Below are 19479 nucleotides of genomic sequence, written 5' to 3'. Positions count from 1 at the left end.
TTTCATTCTCCAACTGTCCTTCATCATATATGTTTTATGTAATCACTCTATATCTAGAATTCAGAAGCTAGGAAATGAGAATGAGTTAGAAATTGATAACAATTTTAGTGAACCAAAATCAATGACAAAATATGTTAGCCATTTGAAATGTCACTCATAAGATTGCCTACTATTTTCTCGTGTATGAAAGTTAATATACTTTATTTTCATTTGTCTCTACAACGTTTCCAATGTTAAAGTTTGAATCTCTTAGTATCTTTCATTAAGATTTGGCTGATACCTGGCTGGGTCTCTCCTCTGTTCCCCCATTTCCTGGAAATTGTATCTGCCAAATTCTTTAATGAGACCAAGGACCTTAGTTGCCAGTCATTTCCCCTATAAACTACTCCGTACTTACTCAGAACTCATGCATTCTGAGTCCGACCAAGGGGCAGCAACTTATACATTTAGTGCTGACATTGTTTCATTTCCAATCACAGTTCTTCACTGTTAATACCAAACTCTTTATCATTCAAATTTATTCTTTCAATTACTTACCTTTCTGTTATGCTGCCCTCAGCAGTTGTGTCACCATGCCATAAATTTACTCTTTTATGCTATATATCTGGTATTCTCATATTATTCTAGGTTGAATCTGAGCCTATTATTTCATAATGTTTTATGATTAGTATAATTAATTGCAGCCAATTCAAGATCAACACAAACCAGCCAACCTTTTTTCTCAACACAACCCAATTTCCTGTGGGTTGGGTTAGGAAATGGGTGTTCATTGGGCTGTGTGCTTTACTTGCAAGTTGTTCATCATACTGATTGGCAGGACAGCCACTGTCAATGGTTGGATGGAGCAAATGTAGGTTGCATAAAGGAAATGTATAACCTTTATGAGGTCTGTCCAGCATAGCAATATTTTGAGAAAAATAGCCTACCTAGAATGATGAGGCCTTACTCCCCTTCAGAGCACTCCTCTTGGGACCTCACACCCTTATCCCAACATATCTTCCACTTTTCTAAACAGTCAGCCAAGTCATATGTTGGAATGGTCATCAGCTGCCTTGTTACATTCTTGTTTGACTCTTCAACCAACCATTGGGAAGATTGGGCTATTGTGTCAGGGTCATAGCTGTGGAATAATTTCCAGTTATGACCTTTTTTAGAAAACTTTATTCATTGTTTGTGGCTTGGAGCCCTCCAACTGCAGCACAAAATTCTTGATGTTGATAAGATAAAAGAGAATGTGACGAGGCAGCTTTCTCATGAATAGTGAGCCAAATAGTTGATTAGGTAATTTAAAAAATACTAAATAGTATCCAGCATTATTGAAAATTACCCAGTTTTTCTTCTGATTCTTACAATGCAATAATAGAGAGAGCGTTGTCTCTCTTGAAAAATGTTTGAACAAAGAAAGGCATTAAATATCAATTCTACGCGACATTATTTGTACTTACGTCTTTTTTCAGTTTTTAACTTGTATCATGGACTGATACTTGAGAAACAATTTTTACCTATTGCAAGAAATAATTTCACAATGCCAATATGAAGGGCGAATCGAATACTTTTTATGTTAAATGTAAAATTGTATCTTTTGAATTTCAGAATGACTTTCACTTCTCACTCACTAAATTAATTCTTTTATATATTTCTCTTTCTACTTTCCTTCCTTTTAACTTTATTTCTTGTATCTTTTGATTTCAACTTTTTTTCTCACCTTTTCTATCCCTCATATGACAGGTAATAGTGAAAGCCATGGGTAGAGGGACAAAACATGTTTGTGGTCAATGTTCATAATATATTTTTGGTTGTATTGTTTTTGTTGTTCTGCAGCAAAAGAAAGGACAAAATTTTCAATGAGACACATTTGAGATGTGCAGCATAAAAACTAGCAAGCATATCAATGTGTTGATTAGAACTTGTGTTTACTTAAGATTGAAAAGTTCCAAAACCGTCGGCAATTATCAATGCTGTGTGATATTATCTGTGGTTTCCATGCTATGTATATCATAATAGTTTCAGATTTACATCCCATCAGCCATAAATTCAGCCTTGGTATAAAATAGAAGCTGATTCATACAATTGTCAGGCTTGCACCTCAAAAGATGATCAGGCTCATGGATTTAGGGTTCTCATTCATAATTACATTCATGATGGCATAGCATTATTCTTATATTACCAAGCTCCTTTTATCATAAAGTGGCGCTAGTTAAAACGTATACTGCCTAAATTATTATGGGTGATGTAAAGTAGTGTAATTTTTAAGCCCACGTAAAGCCATGATGTGAATTGGCTTGTGCTACAAATATAAATTTTGGATTCTTAGGAACCATAAAAATGAATATTTGATTATGAAATAGGAGTAAAAAATATGAGGTAGTGGAATACATTTGAAGTCACTGAATTGAATCCATTATTTTCAGCTCTATTTAATTTTATTAAATTAATTTAGTGTGTGGGGCATTATTATGCTCAATAATTACAAATCAAAGGCAAAAAGGGTCAACTTTTAAGTGATTTATGTATGAAATGTAAATCACCTCAATAAATATCTAGATATTGTGGTATTCCATGCTAACGTATCCATGACGTATCCTCCTGCTTTGAAGTCCTTCCTGCTAAATGCTTGTACGGTGTCATAGATGAAGGCACAAGCTTCTTACTAAAATCATAATCTGCCAAAGATGGATGTTGATATCCAACATATCGATGAGGGTATTTCAGGTAGAGGCTGTAATCATATATAATATATTGATTTTCTTGAAGAATAATTATAATTGAACTTTGGTTTGTCACACAATAATGTATACTTTCTCTCATTAGGGTAAATGAAATACACTTAATAGACATTGATCAATCGCTCAGAGATACCAATATAAGGGTACAGATTCAGAAATACTGATTTCAGATTCAGAATAGAGATATAAACCAAAATACTTTTTAAAATGGTCTGTTTTCATTTTAATATAATATGAAAGCATTATGTCCTAATGAGTACTGCAGTAATCAACCTGAAGGATGGCTTAATAAGGGTAGAGCTAACTTCATACTAACCCCAATGACTAATGCATTTTGCACATCAGGGTGGGGATTTACTTCCCCACACTGCCTGTACTTTCCAGGGAAAATCTGAAACCTAAAAAGCGCAGCTTGAATAAGGTTTTTGACATATTCAACAGCTTGCTCTGTAGGCTTTCCTGGTCTATGGCCAAATTGTGAGGAACTAAGTAAGTTCTTTCTTTCTAGATACTTGTATTTAGGCGCTACTAATAGCTTCAATGACATGGCAAAACACAGGAATGATGAAGATGTGGCGGTTATGTTTTTGGATTGTTTTTATCACCTGATTATAAATTGGTATTACTTTAGAGTAATACCAATAGTAGAGTAGATTCCTGTAGGAGCAGGAGATCTTTTAAGGAAATCTTTGAAATCCTGATTGTAATTATAGATTTTACAAAGAATATTGCCTATGGAACTTCTTAGGAAGTGATTTAATTCAGAGGGATGTATTGTGGTATCTTTTGTAACATTATTTGAGGGACCTATTTTCCTTATATTTGACCTGGTAGCTTTACATTTATTTTGGGAGCTTTCAATGAATACTCCTTTGGCATTTTGTTTAGCCAATGTTAGCTTCTTATAATATTCCCTTTTGAGCTCGCTGCACATTTTAAGGTTAGCATCAGTTGTCTTTCTTTTAACATCATGATAGTTCTGTAGCAGATTTTCTCTTAACTGTACGATTTCAGGTGTAAACCGGTTGTTTTGTTCATTAATTGGCTTAAGCTATTAATGAGAATCCTTGATTGAATATTGAAATGAATGTTTCAAAGAAAAAGGTAAAGTTCTGTGGGCCATTATCTGAATTGAGTTAGGATACCCAATCTATTTTGGTGAGAAGATGTTTGAAATATGGCTTGGAGTGATTGGCCATGTAATTGCAGTTTTTTACAGTTCACAACTGAAGGAACATTCAAAACACTAAGGCAAATGCAATTTGATCAGAGATCAAAGCATTAAAAACATTTACAGAATATTCCTAGACATTGTAATTAGTAATAATATTATCTAAGCATGCAGAGTTTCTGATTGGTTGTGAGTTGGCAAAATACAGATTAAGGGTTTAAGGTTATACAAGCATGGTTTAGCTCACATTGTAAGTCTCTTCAAAAATAACTTTGAAAGAAAATGTAAGGTGGTGAACCTGCCAATTACCCTTCAATATTCTCCACTTATTGACTCAACTTTTTTATTTGGACCGGCTAATGTTAATTTTCAATATTTTCCTAGTAGGCATTGTCATCTTACCTTGTAAGGCTGGGTGGGTCTTGATAGAGGTATTCTTCCATTTTGTAGTACTGAAGGGGGTGAAGTATATCAAAGCAGTCTTTACACTGTTCTCTGTGATATTGAAATGTCTTTTGCCATATGAAAAATATAAATATATATAAATAAATATGTGTGTGTGTGTGTACAAAAAACCATAAACACAGTAAACAACCCAAAGGTTGGTTTGGTAGGTGATGGATGGACACAACTACCAAATAAATATTTTGTGACTCCTAACCAGCAACCTACTCTACATAAGGTCCCTCTTCATCTCTGAGTATCTCCTTCCTCCCTTCATCCCGTCCAACATCCCTATCCTGTTCCTTCCCTTTCCTCGTTTGCCTAACATTCTCCTCTCTATTGCACTTTGACATCCCATTGCCGATCAATACACCCTTCATCCATTTTTCCTGCCTCTGTAGGATTTCTCCCGACAAACCCCTCTCTTCGCCCACCATACCAAGTACTTCCTCATTTGTTTTCTTCTCTGTCCATTTCACCTTCTCCATTCTTCTCCACACACCCACATTTCAAAACCCTCCAATCTACGTCTCTCCTCCTGCTTCAGTGATCATGTTTCCATGCTGTTTATAGCCACGCTCCATATCAAAGTTTTTACGAGTCTTTTTTTAATATTCTTACTCAACATCCCCGTCATCAACTCCCTCCTCCTTGTGGAAGCCTCTTTGCCTAGCGCAATTCTTCTCCTTACGTCCCTACTACTTTGACCCTGTTGGTCTATAACACTACCGAGATACGTAAACTGTTCTACCTGCTCTAGTTTTTGCCCTCCTATTTTAATGTTAAGTTTGGCCTTTTTCTTTCTAGAAAATCGCATAACCTTTGTTTTATTACTATTGATTCTCATCCCATACCTGTCGCACTGAATTTCCAATTCACTAAGCAATGCTTGCAACCCCTTGGCTGACTGACAAACTAAAGCTTGGTCTTCAGCAAACCTAACTGATTTTACGAATTACCCACCCACTTTCATTACTACCTCCAGTTCTTCCCATGCCTCTCTTATCATTTCCTCTGCATACAGGTTGAACAGCAATGGTGATAATGGGCAACCCTACCTTACACCTCTTCCCAACACTGCCCATCCAGACTCCCCATTCCCCACTCACACCTGAGCAGTCTGAGACATGTACAGGTTGCGGATTAGCCTCCTTTCCCTCCAATCTATTCCTATTTTCTGCAATATACTCATTAGTGTTTCCCAATTTACTCTATCAAACGCTTTTTCGAATTCTACGAAACAGGCAAATTCGTACTGTTTGTATTCTATATTCCTCTGTATTAATAAACTCATTACTGCAATGGCATCACGCGTGCCTCTCCCCTTCCTGAACCCAAACTGGTCATCCCCTAAATAATCATTTGCCCTACTCTCTATCATTTTGTTTATGATCCCTAGAACAACTTTAGCTGCGTGGGATATCTAACTTATTGTCCTGTAGTCCTCACATGACGTAGCCTTTACATTTTTCGGAATAGGAACTAAAACTGATCTCACTAAGTCTTCCGGCCAGATTCCCTCCTCATAAATACTACGGATCAGCCCATACAGCCTCTTCCTCCCACATTTTCCTAAGCATTTTAAAAGTTCCGCGGGAATGTTTTCCACCCCCACGGCCTTATTTAGTTTCATCTCCCTTAATGCCCTTTCTATCTCATCGTCGAGTATGCCTGGACCTAAGCTACATTATCTCCTCTGCGTCATGTTCTCTTTCTATGTCTAACCTTGTTGGCCTGAGATCTTTACCATATAATTTTTCTATATATTCCTTCCATCTTTCTTGGATCTTTTCTGCATGAACTATTATCTTACCCAACTTATCTCTTCCTGGATATGTGGGAACGGGAATGGGAAACATTAGAAAAGGGTAAAACAACCAGACAATTTTTACCTAGCGTGAAGGAAAGAATGAAGATCAACTTTAAAACTTACAACGGTATTACGCAAAATTTAACGGGCCACGGGGAGTTTAGATCATACCTCAAGAAAATGGGGAAAAAAAAGGAGGGGACGTGTGAATGCATGATGGAGGAGGACACGGCAATACACTGAGTCCTTTATTGCCCAATTTATGCCGAGGAAAGACGCGAACTGGAAGCTATCCTTGGATATTTGCATAACGTCCCACAAATTGGGCAATACCTACATGAGGAACCGATTAGGAAAATATTGGAAAGATTTATCAACAAAAAATAAAGTAAGAAAGGGGAGAGTAACAGAAAGGAATGGCATGTAACTCATATTTTTGTATTTTGTAAAATTAACAAAATTGTATTTGGGGTTTAAACATTAGGCACCCCAAAAAAAAACAAACTGAAATTGAAACAATAAATTGCCCGATCCTGCTCGAACGGGCCCAATTATTATTATTATTATTATATCCAACTGTTAGCACAGATCTTCTCTTCTTACTTCCCGATAGTGATTTCACCTTGCTGTATAGAGCACCAAGTTCACCTTTTCTCTGCAAACTTTCTATATCCTCGCACTGTGTCTTCCACCATACTTCTTTTCCTTTATTTGCTGCCCATCTCAAATTATTATTTAATGCTTTGTACTTCCTTCAGCCTAACTCTGGGTTATATTCTTCTCCCATCTATCTTTGTAATCATCTCCTCCATGATCTATGGTTTCCTTGTTCTTTTTAATGAACAGTTCCTATAGTTTCTTTTTTGGCTTTCGATATCCCTTTCTTGATACATTCCCATTTTTCTTCAATGTACTCAGTTTTTTAGCATCATCCATGATTTTCTCTACCGCCTGTCTGTACTCCTTCCTTTTCAATCCATGTAATGCTTCTACATTCCATTGGCTAACCCGCCGCCCCTGACTTATCTTTTAGAAATGGGCACTACGCTTCATAATAATCAAATATTGTTCAGAGTCCGCATCTGCTCCTGGGAAGCTGATCGAATTGATTACCCTGTTCCTTAACCTGAGCCTATCCGGAATATAATCTAACTGATACCTTTCTGAGTCACCTGGCATATTCTATATAAACCTATGCCTTTTGTGGTGTCTAAACAAAGTGTTGGTGATGACTAATCCCTGTCCCCTGCAGAACTCAATTGCCTTCTCCCCATGGTCGTTCCTTGTACCTTAACTGTAGTCCCCCAACACATCATCATCTCTTCCTTTGCCTACCATCGCATTCCAATCCCCCCATCACTATCAAATTTTTCCCTGCAGGAAGATGCGATTATACTCTCTAACTGATTATATATCCTATCGACTTCTCCCTCCTTATGATTGCTTGGTGGCATGTATACCTGAACATTGACCAAGTTCGTCGGTTCCGCTTTTATCTCTACTGGTAATATTGTATCTGTTGCTTGTTCTATGTTGACTACGCTTTTTCTTACTTCTTTATTGGCCACTCCTCGTTGGCTCTCATCCCCGCCACCATATATTATTCTATATCTGTCACTCCAGTGATCCCCGCTATCCTTCCATCTGGCCTCGCATAAACCTAAAATATATATATTCATATGCGCACATCAATTAATACATAATATCCTATACATATAGTATATTATGTATTAATGGACATGTACTTATAGATACCCACGCACACACGTTGGGGTACCGTTTTTAAGTAATTATTATGAAATATAATCGAGATACATAAATAAAATGTATTCTGCATATTAATGGATCCTTATATACATAATTTTGTCAATTACAGCTACTTATGTCGATTTGTTTTGTTTCAGGAAGTTGTCGGTAGAAGTATTTCGCAGTATGAAGAAAATAAATGCTCACAGTGTGATTAAGTTCCTTCATTTGGAATCTTACAATGCCTGGCGAATTCATGATGAAATGATGGTTGTTTATGGAAATGATAGCCTGTCATATGACACAGCTGTGAGGTGAAAAAGGAATTTCCATACTGGTCATGTCTCCCACAGACAATCCAAAAAGTGAAAGACTATCACTTATCTTCATGTCACAGTGAAGAAAGTGTAGAACATTATCCTACCAAACCAAAGAGCAACCATCCAAATGATCATGAATGAGACTGATGTTATTTACAGCTGTGTGTGGAAAATTATTCATGAAAAATGGTACATGTCAGAGGTGCCAATATGCTGGCTTCCACCACTACTGGCTCCTTACCAGAGGCATGATCTGTCAAGGGAGATGTTGAATCTTCTGAATCAAGACCCAGAGGAGTTTTTTGGTTTCCCGACCACAGTGAAGGAATCTTGGATCAATCAATATGATCCAGAGATCAAAGAGATGAGCAAGGAGTGGAAGCACAGCGACTGACCTCCCCTCAAGAAGGTAAAGGTGCAGAAGTCTTCAGGTAAGTTCATGCTGTCAGTTTTTTGCTACTGTCATGGAGTCATCTTAACAGCTTATTTGAAGAAGGGTCAGACCATCACTGATGTTTATTACTACACACTGCTGAAAAAATTGCGTGATGCTCTAAAAAGTAAATGGCGCCATATGATCATCAAAGGGATCTGTCTTCTTACCAACAATGCACCTGCTCCCTCATCTCAAGGCGCGTTTGATGAATCAAAGCAATGTGGCTTTCAAATTTTGCTATATCCACCCAATTCTCCTGATCCCACTCCAAGGTGACTTTTTCTAATTCTTAGAACTCAAAAAACCATTTCAAAATTGGAGATTTGACTGCACAAATGATGCCACTCAAGAGGTGGAACGATTAATTAATAAAATATTGGCAATTTTCCACAAAATAAAATTTATTAATGCGACTGTCAATGTAACTACATCATTGACAATGATGTAGTTACATTGAAACCTGTTGCATTAATAAATTTTATTTTGTGGAAAATTGCCAATTTTTTATTAATTATGATATTCCACCTTATCAAGCCTGAAACATCTCTTTTTATAGGAGGGACAATGGTTTTTTATGCAATCTGCTGAGTTCTACTAAAATGATGGCCTTCAAAAGCTCAAGAAATGTTTAACTCTGGATGATGACTATTTAAGGAAGTCTTAAGAATGACAAATGAAAATTAAGTTTCTATCTTGATTATTTTTTAGTGATAATTAAAAGTTTATGATACCCCCTTGTATACATCTTCAAAAACAAATACTATTCAACAGCATCACAAATATATGTATCAATTTTGATTCAAAACTCAACTAAACGGAGAAACACAAAGAAAGGACACTCACAAATATGTTTCAATGGGGAGGCTGTCATCTTTGCCCTTTGACACATCAAACATTGAGTGTCTTTCCTTTGTAAATAAAGATTTGTGGGGAAAAAAGTTAGGCTTATAATAATCATTAAATGTTCTACCGTGTATTCTGTTCCCTGAATAGAAAAATAATTATTTATAACATGACTTATTTTATAAATTTTGCATTACAATACTCGTAATGCAAAATTTATAAAATAAGTCATGTAAGTAAGATACTCGTTACAATAACCAAAGTGTAAATGTTTATTTTTGAATGAAAGATTGATATTAAGTCAATAAATAATTCATCCAAATTAATTTTATACTTTGTTGAATGATGAGCTCGCTAAGTCTCTTAACATTTTTTCTAATGGTTTCTGTCTTATAATATTTCAGAAGACATTTTTCTACTCTAATAGATCAATCTAATAAACCTGATATTTTCTACATTCCTTATTGTCTGTAATCAAGGATTTTTGTTTCCCTATTTCTATTATATCATAAATTTCTCTCCATTGTCATGTCATACAACAGAATAATGTCTACTAAAATTCAGCAGATCTCCTGATTTATTACATATGCAATAATAAACACAGTAATCAACCCAAAGGTCGGTTCGGTAGGTGATAGTACAGTTCCCCCAGGACTAAGCCCGACGGCATGTATAATTCACTCATCAGGGTAAGGGGGCAAGTGCCTTTCCCTGTGCCAGTTATGGTTTCCCAGGTAGATCTGGTACCCAAAAAAAGACGTAGCTTTGGTGCAGCTGACGGTGGCCAGAGAGACTTGCCTGGTAATCAAACCAGGGCCCTCCAGTCAATAGGCCAATGCTCTATGCCGGACTACCACGACCTCCTACATATACAATGCAGTAATAAATATTTATTTAATAGTCTATGTTATATCCTAGCACTATCTAACTTCTTTTTACTATAAAAGTATTTTTCAATTTGAGATCTTTACTTCACTACTTATCAATAAACATGATAATTGAATTTTGGTCTCTAAATATCTTCGGAAAAAAAGAAACATTTTTTTATTTCTGCTGTAGGCTGGGGTAGTTTGATTCTTTTGTAAGATATTTATGGTTTGAAATAATATTCTATGATATTAGGAAACCAAAACCATCAAGGTGAAGGGTCATATAATTGATATATATTGATCATGTATATGTACATTTGTGACAGGAAAAAGGATGTGTTTAATGTGTTTAAAAATGCGTCCAATACCTAAATGATTCACTATTAGGGAATGCTGTTGCCCATTTTAAAAAAGTGATTTTGAATATTTAACCACCCTCCTTTAGAAAGTGAGGAATACTCTGTTTATAATGAAAGTAATTTTCGTACAATCTGACTGGGACACTAGTCCAAGAAACTATGCATATGCAATAATCTCATTTAGGCTAAAAAAAACTTTGGGGATGTTCTATTATACTAATATTTTAACAGTTGTATCCTTCTGTGGGGAACACAATATAGGTTGAAATAATGCCTTAAGTTTTAGGCAACAGTTAGTTGGTATAGTAATAGTTTCTCACAGCATGTTCCTGTAAGTCAGCCGCAGATCCACTTTTGTCCACTCAGATTTATCTTTCTTCACTTGAGGTTATCTTTTCCTCATCATTTATTTTTACATTTATTTAGAAATATGCTTTAAAATTTTGAAAATATTTCTGTTAACTATTTATTTCCATGTGGCAATATTTGTTGTATTTATGTGGTAACTATATTTTAATGCCCTCTGGATAGTACATTGAGAAAAAAGAAACTGAAAAATTAAAGTTCTAGTTCAGCAGTTTTACAGGGTCGTACCCAAAAGTGGTAGGACTGATTTTCTCTGGCGCGAACCGAGCGGTGGAGGGGGGTCTGCCTGGCAGGGTAAGGTGGAGGGGGCTCTTAAAAACAGACCAACACCAACCTCAGTCGCCTGCGGGCTGTCGTTGAGTGAGGACACCGTTTGTAGTGAAGCAAGTTTTTTGTCCGCGTCGAAAAACAAAATGAATCTGAATTTGGAGCAACGTTATTCCGTGAAGTTTTGTGCGAAACTCGTGAAGACGGCAACTGAGACCCTCGATATGATCAAGCAGGCTTATGGGGACACTGCCTTAAGCCGTTCCACAGTATTTGAGTGGCACAAGTTGTTTAAAGAGGGTAGGGAGCTCGTTGAAGACGACCATCGCTCCGGACGGCCGTCGACGGCAAGAACCGACACGAATGTGGACAGAGTGAGGACACTGCTGAACACAGACCGACGCTTAACCAGTGAAGAAATTGCAGACCAGTTGGGTCTGTCCGCATCCAACGTCCAACGCATTATTTCACAGGATTTGGCCATGCGCAAGGTGTGCGCCAAGATGGTGCCGAAAATCGTGCCATGGCGCGCTCGTCGTCAGACAGCTCCTGGCCAAATACGGCGTTGCCACGTTGCCGCACCCGCCCTATTCTCCCGATCTGGCACCACCGGACTTCTTCTTCTTCCCCCTGATGAAAAGACAGCTCAAGGGACGACGTTTTGACTCGATGAAGGCCGTTCAAGAGGCTTCGAGGAGGGTCATCAACGGCATCCCCAAAGAAAATTTCCAGCGGGCGTACGGGGAATGGGAGCAACGTTATACTAAGTGTGTAGCAGCTCAAGGAGCATACTTTGAAGATTATTAAGTCGATGTAAGAAAATCGTCAATAAAATTCTTGTAAAAAAATCAGTCCTACCACTCTTGGGTGCGACCCTGTATGTAACCTCTAAGTGAAGACCTGAGATAGATTATGAATTTAAATAGGCATTTTAAAAGATTTTCCTGAGCATAAGAGGAATTGTTTTAATGTTGTAAAAAAGTAAAATACAAACTACCTGCACAAGAATGAATCTGAAGTTGATAAGATCAAGGAAAAATGATGAAGCTGTAATAATTCTGCTAAAATGAGTGCTTCTGTAAAGAGAGTTTAGTATACACTTTTATATCTAATAACCTAAATTTTATTTATAGCCTAAATTAATTTTCTTTTCCAATGCTGAAGGCCCATATACTGTAGGGATCCAGTAAACCTTCATCAAGTAATATATGGAGTGAAACTAACGAAGTTTATCAACAACCATATGCTTTGAAAAACGGCAGGAGATGCCCTAACAGTTACTTGAGCAGAGTCATCCGCATATGGGCACCGAAATACAGGAGTTTCACAATGTAAAAAATCATCTCACAGTCAGAGCGTAAAAATCATCCTGATCCAGGCGAATGATTTTAACGCTGAAATTCCATACATTTTCCAATATACTTGAATAATTCTTTGATTTGAACTATTTTAATGCAATTGGTCAGAGTAAGACTATTGTTCCGAAACAGATTACCGTTCGTCCAATTCCTACAGTCGTAAACAAGTAATCTTGGTAAAATAAGAGCTTTCCATTTGCGATATATTGTGCCCTGCTCTTATGGGCGTGTAGAAAAATTCTCCTACTGTTAAACTATAAATTTTTTTGTAGTTTTAAAGCATACCTCATAAAAGTCCTCAATTTCCTTGCGTCTCTTGTAATCGGTATTCGATATTGGCGGCATCTCATACGATCGTAACCGCCGTTCTCTTCTAATGCCTGGCAAAAATCCCGGTTTAGAGCAATATGGACTTTGCATGAATCCAGCTCGCTTTTTCCGGTACTGAAATTCAATCTTCATTGAAGTGAATTGCACAATAAAATGTAGGAAAGTCTTGGCGGTTTTATGTTTTCAAATTACAATACTGACGCATTCCCCGTATTCCGGAGAATTGCGGTATCCCTCGATGATGGTCTGATCACCAGTCTTGTAAAGAGAGTCCAATCCTAATGTCGGGCGAAACGTTTCTGGGATAATCATCTGCGTCATAGGTAATGACCGCACATATTCAAACTGAGGGAGAGACATTGGGTTTGGCTAAACACGGAAACTTTCATATATAAAAATACTCCCAGGCGCCTAACATTTTTGTGACAACAATGAGCAATGACGTAATGAGTTTACGTTTGTCGCAGGTTGGAGCAAAACAAAAGAGACGCGATAAAGATGATCCCAACGGGTAATATATTGACAATATCACAAGCGAGACCGAATCGAACCTTTCAGTTTCAGGGTCGATGCTCCATAATTGAGGTTGTTGGGCACCTCGTGGAATGCCCTGCCTGAGTCCCCAAAATTGCGAGTTTTTAGCCTTAGAGCTTTTTTGCAAAATATTTGTTTCATGCACAGGGCATTCGTTGATTTTGTGACTCCATCTGTGAGTACTCGAGACCGTAGGATTAGGAGCGCTCCTGACCATATGGTTTAAGTTTTATTCCAAATTTGAGGATGAATGAATTCCTTTTTAGTATATTGTTTACTATCGGAAAATATCCTCTCTAATATATATAGAGAGAGGATATTATATATATATATATATATATATATATATATATATATATATATATATATATATATATATATATATATATATATATATATATATATATATATATTAGGTAATCTACCGGTTAAGGTAGGTTTTTGGATGGACACAGCTACCAAACAAACATTTTATTACTCCTAACAAAACACAAAATCCATCATCCTACTCTATATCAGGTCCCTCTTCATCTCTGAGTACTTTCTTCCTCCCTTCATCCCGTCCAACATCCCTATCCTGTTCCTTCCCTTTCCTCTTTTGCCCAACATTCTCCCCTCTATCACAGTCTTCAACATCCCACTGCCGTTATTCTATTGTTTCAGGCTTCACTTCGTGGAAGTATTTAATATCCATACTAAAAAGAAAGACTCGTACTTTTCCACAGATTTTATTATACGGTACAACGCGTTTCACCGACTTGCGGCATCATCAGGTACAAATTTGCAAAACAGACAGAGCAAGAATATATACCCTCAGGACAGAATGGGGGCGGAGAGGGTTGGAAGGATTTGAGAGGGGTGGGGGCTCGCAGGTGCGTTGATGGATTGTTTTGACCATTTCCAGGCTAGTTTTTCTGAGAGGAGTGGGGAGGGCTATGGGAACAATTGCTCATTACAAAGCAATTGCCCCGCCTCCACTCTGTCCTGAGGGTATATATTCTTGCTCTGTCTGTTTTGCAAATTTGTACCTGATGATTCCGCAAGTCGGTGAAACGCGTTGTACCGTATAATAAAATCCCACTGCCGATCAATACGCCCTTCATCCATTTTTCCTTCCTCCATAGGATTTCTCCCAACAAACCCCTCTCTTCGCCCACCATACCAAGTACTTCCTCATTTGTTTTCTTCTCTGTCCATTTCACCTTCTCCATTCTTCTCCACACCCACATTTCAAAAGCCTCCAATCTACGTCTATCCTCCTGCTTCAATGACCACGTTTCCGCACCGTACATAGCTACGCTCCATATCAAAGTTTTTAAAAGTCTTTTCTTAACATCCTTACTCAACGTCCCTGTCATCAACTCCCTAAAAATATATATAACTGCTCCAAAACATCGAGCCTTTGACCTTTATTTTCAAAATGAAGAATTTTAGTCACAAAGTCACTTTTGTGGTCATTTTCGATGAGGTGCTTCGCAAATAGGGGTGTTATGTTCTTATTCTTTATATATGTTTGGTGTTCTTTTATCCTTTCTTTAAAGTTTCGTCCTGTTTGCCCAATTTACATAGTGTTACACTCCGAGCACTTTGATTCGAACATTCCCTTGTCCTCTCGTCTTTGGGAACTTTGTCTTTAATGTGAGTGATTAGGTTCTTTAGGCACGAACCACTGTAAAAGAACATTTAATTTTTCTTTAGGTAAAATTTTTATTGCATTTGAGAAGTAATCCCTAGAAAGAGTATTCGTCGTTATTTAGCAGTGGGATCTTTTAAATGTTCGGTGTTGTAAATGGTGCTTAAGACTATTTTCGTAAGTTTCTTCCGATAAAGTTTATTAATTAGATCTTCTGGATAGCCATTGTCGACTGCTATAGTTTTGATTACATTAGGTTACTTATTTATATTGGATTCTGACTTAGAGATAGAGGCTAATCGCTGGGTCATTGCATGGAATGCCAAGAGCTTGTTGGGCGAAGCAATGCCTCGAAGAGGAATTAATTAATAGGTCCCTGTACATTTCCTTCCGAAAATTTGAGACCTGTAACCCATCTGTGTCTTTACAAAGGGATAGGACGACGAAATCCATGGGACCCTTTTCGCACGTGCATTGCACATTAGAATTGACAGAATTTAAATGCACTAGAAACTTTTCTAGCTACCTATCGGAACCTGTCCACACACAGAAGTCATCGTCTATATATCGTACCAATAAAATACATTATTATAGAGAAGGTAAGCTCAGAATAACAGCACTTTTTGAAAACGGTCCATATATTAGAATTAAACTTATAAAAAAGCGTAGTGCTGAATTTTTGGAATAAGAGTAATTCCCTCCCGCACGCCTTCTGCGTCGGGGGCACCGAAATAGAATGTGTAGATTCAATTAAATACTAGGGCGTAACCCTCACACACGACCTCTCCTGGATGAAACACATACGGGAAATATTTGGACAAGCTAACAAAAAAATAGAATTAATTAGAAGAGTACTGGGTGAATGTGATGAAAAGGTTAAAGAGAAATGTTATATTTTGCCGGTACGCCACATTTAGAATATGTTGCTATAACGCGGGCGGTTCAATAAGTACCCGTGTTAGAAATGAAGAAACCATTTTTTCAAAAACATTTTTATTTTATTTTTCAACATAGTCCCCTTTTAGAAAGATACACTTCTCCCAACGTTCCGGCATTTTTTTAAACCCCTCAAAAAATAGGATTTGTCGACCTTTACAAAATACGCCTCTATCTCGGCGATAACTTCCTCGTTTGAGCTAATTTTTTTCCCGCGAGCCATTTCTTCATGTTAGGGAATAAGAAAAAGTCTCAGGGAGCCAGATCGGGTGAATACGGGGGGTGCGGCAGCAATTCATAGCGTAATTCATGCAGTTTGGCGGCGACAACTCCGGATGAATGTGTTGTCCACCGTGAGAAATCGCGGCACCCATCGGGCCGACAAATTTTTCATCGCCAACTTATCATGTAAAATGTTAATTGCCGTTCCGGTCGACACACCCACGGCATCCGCTACTTCGCGCACTTCCGTTTGTCGATCAGCGAGAATCATGGCGTGTACCTTTTGAATGATTTCCTCGGTAACCACGTCTGCCGGGCGTCCTGGTCGCTCCTCATCAAAAACAGATGTTCGCCCACGTTTAAATTCATTGAACCGACATCTAACTGTGGTCATAGATGGCGATGTGTCCCCATAAACAGCATCCAACTTTGCTTTTATCTCCTCGCCTATCTTCCCATCCAAAAACAAAAAGCGAATAACCGAACGATACTGCTCTTTTTTCCATCTTAGCGAAAATCATGAAACACGTCTTACTCGAATGGCTGCCAAATCCAAACTAACCTTTAAATCAGTCTGAAATTTATCGTTTGATAAGTCGTCGTTTGATAGATGACAGTACGGGATGATAACATAAACGTCCCTCAGGAACGCCCTTTGTCGTCAAACACGGGTACGTATTGAACCGCCCTCGTATATGAGATCCTCACGAAGTTGAATTGATTGCCGAATTGGATCGCGTGCAGCGTAGAGGAGCCGGATTTGTAAAACGTTGTTATGGTAAACTTAGTAGCGCATCCAAAGTATTAAAGGAGCTAGGCTGGGAATCATTCACGGAGCGAAAGTTAAATTACAGATTAAATCTTGCATTAATTGGAAGGATGTCTCTTTAGCAGTGATGTTGAAACTGTGTTATTACCCCCATCTTACTACGGCAGGAGAGATCATGCTAATGAAATTAGAGAGATTAAGTGTAGAGAAGATAGATTGAAGATGCGTTTTTCCCACGAACGATAAGGGATCAGAATAACATTGTCCACGATAGGGGTAAAATATTTGGGTAAAAATTAGTCTGGTGTGTATTCACCCCCTGCCACACAGCCCAGCGGTGACTTACAGGGTAAAAACATTAAAGTATTACAGTCGTTAATCTGCAATAGTTGAATGGCCTATTCATCGGGTAATAATACTTTTATGAGTATGAACTGAGAATGTAGGAGACAATTTTGTGAAAAATATTGAGGAATAGGACGCTCAGCATTCTATAGATAGGGTAATTGAATCTTTTTTCGTGGTGTAACATATCCTCGTTGATAACTCCTTCCTATATGTATTTATAGTGCAAAATTTCCTCTGCGACTACGATTCCCTCTGATTTAAAAAAAAGAAAGAAATTGAAAAGGTCCATGTAAAAACCGTTCATATTTGTTCATATAGTTTAGGAACTATTTTGGACGCACGAATTCAATTTTTCCTTGCGATTTTATCTAAAAACACATTTTCAATCCTTTTATATGAAAACTGTATTCAAAGTCTAGCGATGTGAGTGATAGATTTCGATAAGAAGCAGTTTTTTGTCGAAGGGTTCCGGCTGTTGTGGTCATAATGCGTCATAATGGAGTGTTGGCTAATACTGAAGTAGGCAGATGGTAGGGAAATTGCCATCTGCATATTCCAGTCGATGATGGGTCTTAGCACAACCACTGTCCTGGCAAGTGTACCAATGGATAACGTTACGCTCACGCGTGAATACTCAACGAATATGAAAGCTTCCATATTTACGGACTGCTCACTAGCTTAGCCACATGTATGCGAAGTGGCCGGTCTTCCCCAGGAGGTACTTTTTTAGGAGCGACTTTTGGTCTATTGAATCAGTCTGAAAACCTTGGTAAATTCAGAGATTTTCATTTTGACCTCGCTATGGGCAAAAATGAGTCTTTGGGGTAATAAAAGCTCAGTAAAAATGAAGAGAAAATTATTTATGAATATGGATTGAGTACAGGCTGTATTCCATGAACGTTTCTTCTCCATATAATTTAAGACTTTCTGACGCGTCTACATTCTTTTCCAAATCATTCGCCACTAACTGACCGTCTCGAACATTCCCTGTTATAAATTCTCAAAGCCTTTTCACTCTTGGAACTTTCGCTATTTCACAAAATAGGATTTTATTCTATTATAGTTCGAAGGGCTTTCTTCTTTAAATCTAGGGAAGCAAATCACAGTGGGTTTAGGTTAAAGGAAACTACCTCCATAAAACATTATGGTTATCTAGTATTATTCTTGTATAGCGTGGAAGCCTAACCCCTCGGAAAAAGTGTTCCCCCATGCTTCCTTTCCTTCTGGGAACCTCTAGTTGTTCCTTTCCAGTATCTCCCTTCACGGTAGTTGCCATGAGTTCAATACGAGTACTTTTTTTAAGGTAAGAGGTGTAAGGTTATCGGGTGCGTTCCAAAATTAATGCAATTGAATTTCCCGCGCCGCTCCAATTGGTTGGAGTGGGATCGAACCACTTGGAGTAGGTGGGGGGGGAGGGGGGCTGAGCTAAGCTTTGCCGCAAAATAGGCCTATGTATACTGCTATTAATAAGTCAGACGTTTATAATTGGTATGTCGTATTGGTAGGTGCTAAAATAATTCCTGCTGGAAATATTAAATTTGGAGAGCCGTGGTCATCAATGAACAATCAGATAACGTGGAGCGAATTCCATCTCAATTAACACAAACGTAAATATGAACACATATATTTAGAACGAGAAAAGTGATTCCATTAATACATATGCCTGCCAATTTTACCCCCATGAATGTGGCTTCTTCGGTGATATGAACTGCTACCTCCTGTGCGACATGTACTGGAATGTATAATGCGAAGCATTTATTTAAGGAATTAATAATGAAACATCATTAAATAATTTCAACCGTTTAATTTTAATGTACAACACAGTCAAGAGCAAAATAAACAAATCACAGCAATCGTTTCAAAGCTTACATTAAAAATATAAATTAATGTTCCGTATTGTTTTGTATTCAGCATGCAATATAACCCGCGAACTTCAAGGACCCTAGAAGCTTAAAACCTATAGTGAATCCGGGTAACTAACTTAATCCATTC

The sequence above is a fragment of the Hetaerina americana genome, unplaced genomic scaffold (genome assembly GCF_022747635.1).
Source record: "Hetaerina americana unplaced genomic scaffold, ioHetAmer1.1.p SCAF_30, whole genome shotgun sequence".
Classification (NCBI taxonomy): Eukaryota; Metazoa; Arthropoda; class Insecta; order Odonata; family Calopterygidae; genus Hetaerina; species Hetaerina americana.
Note: the sequence above shows the minus strand (reverse complement) of the source record.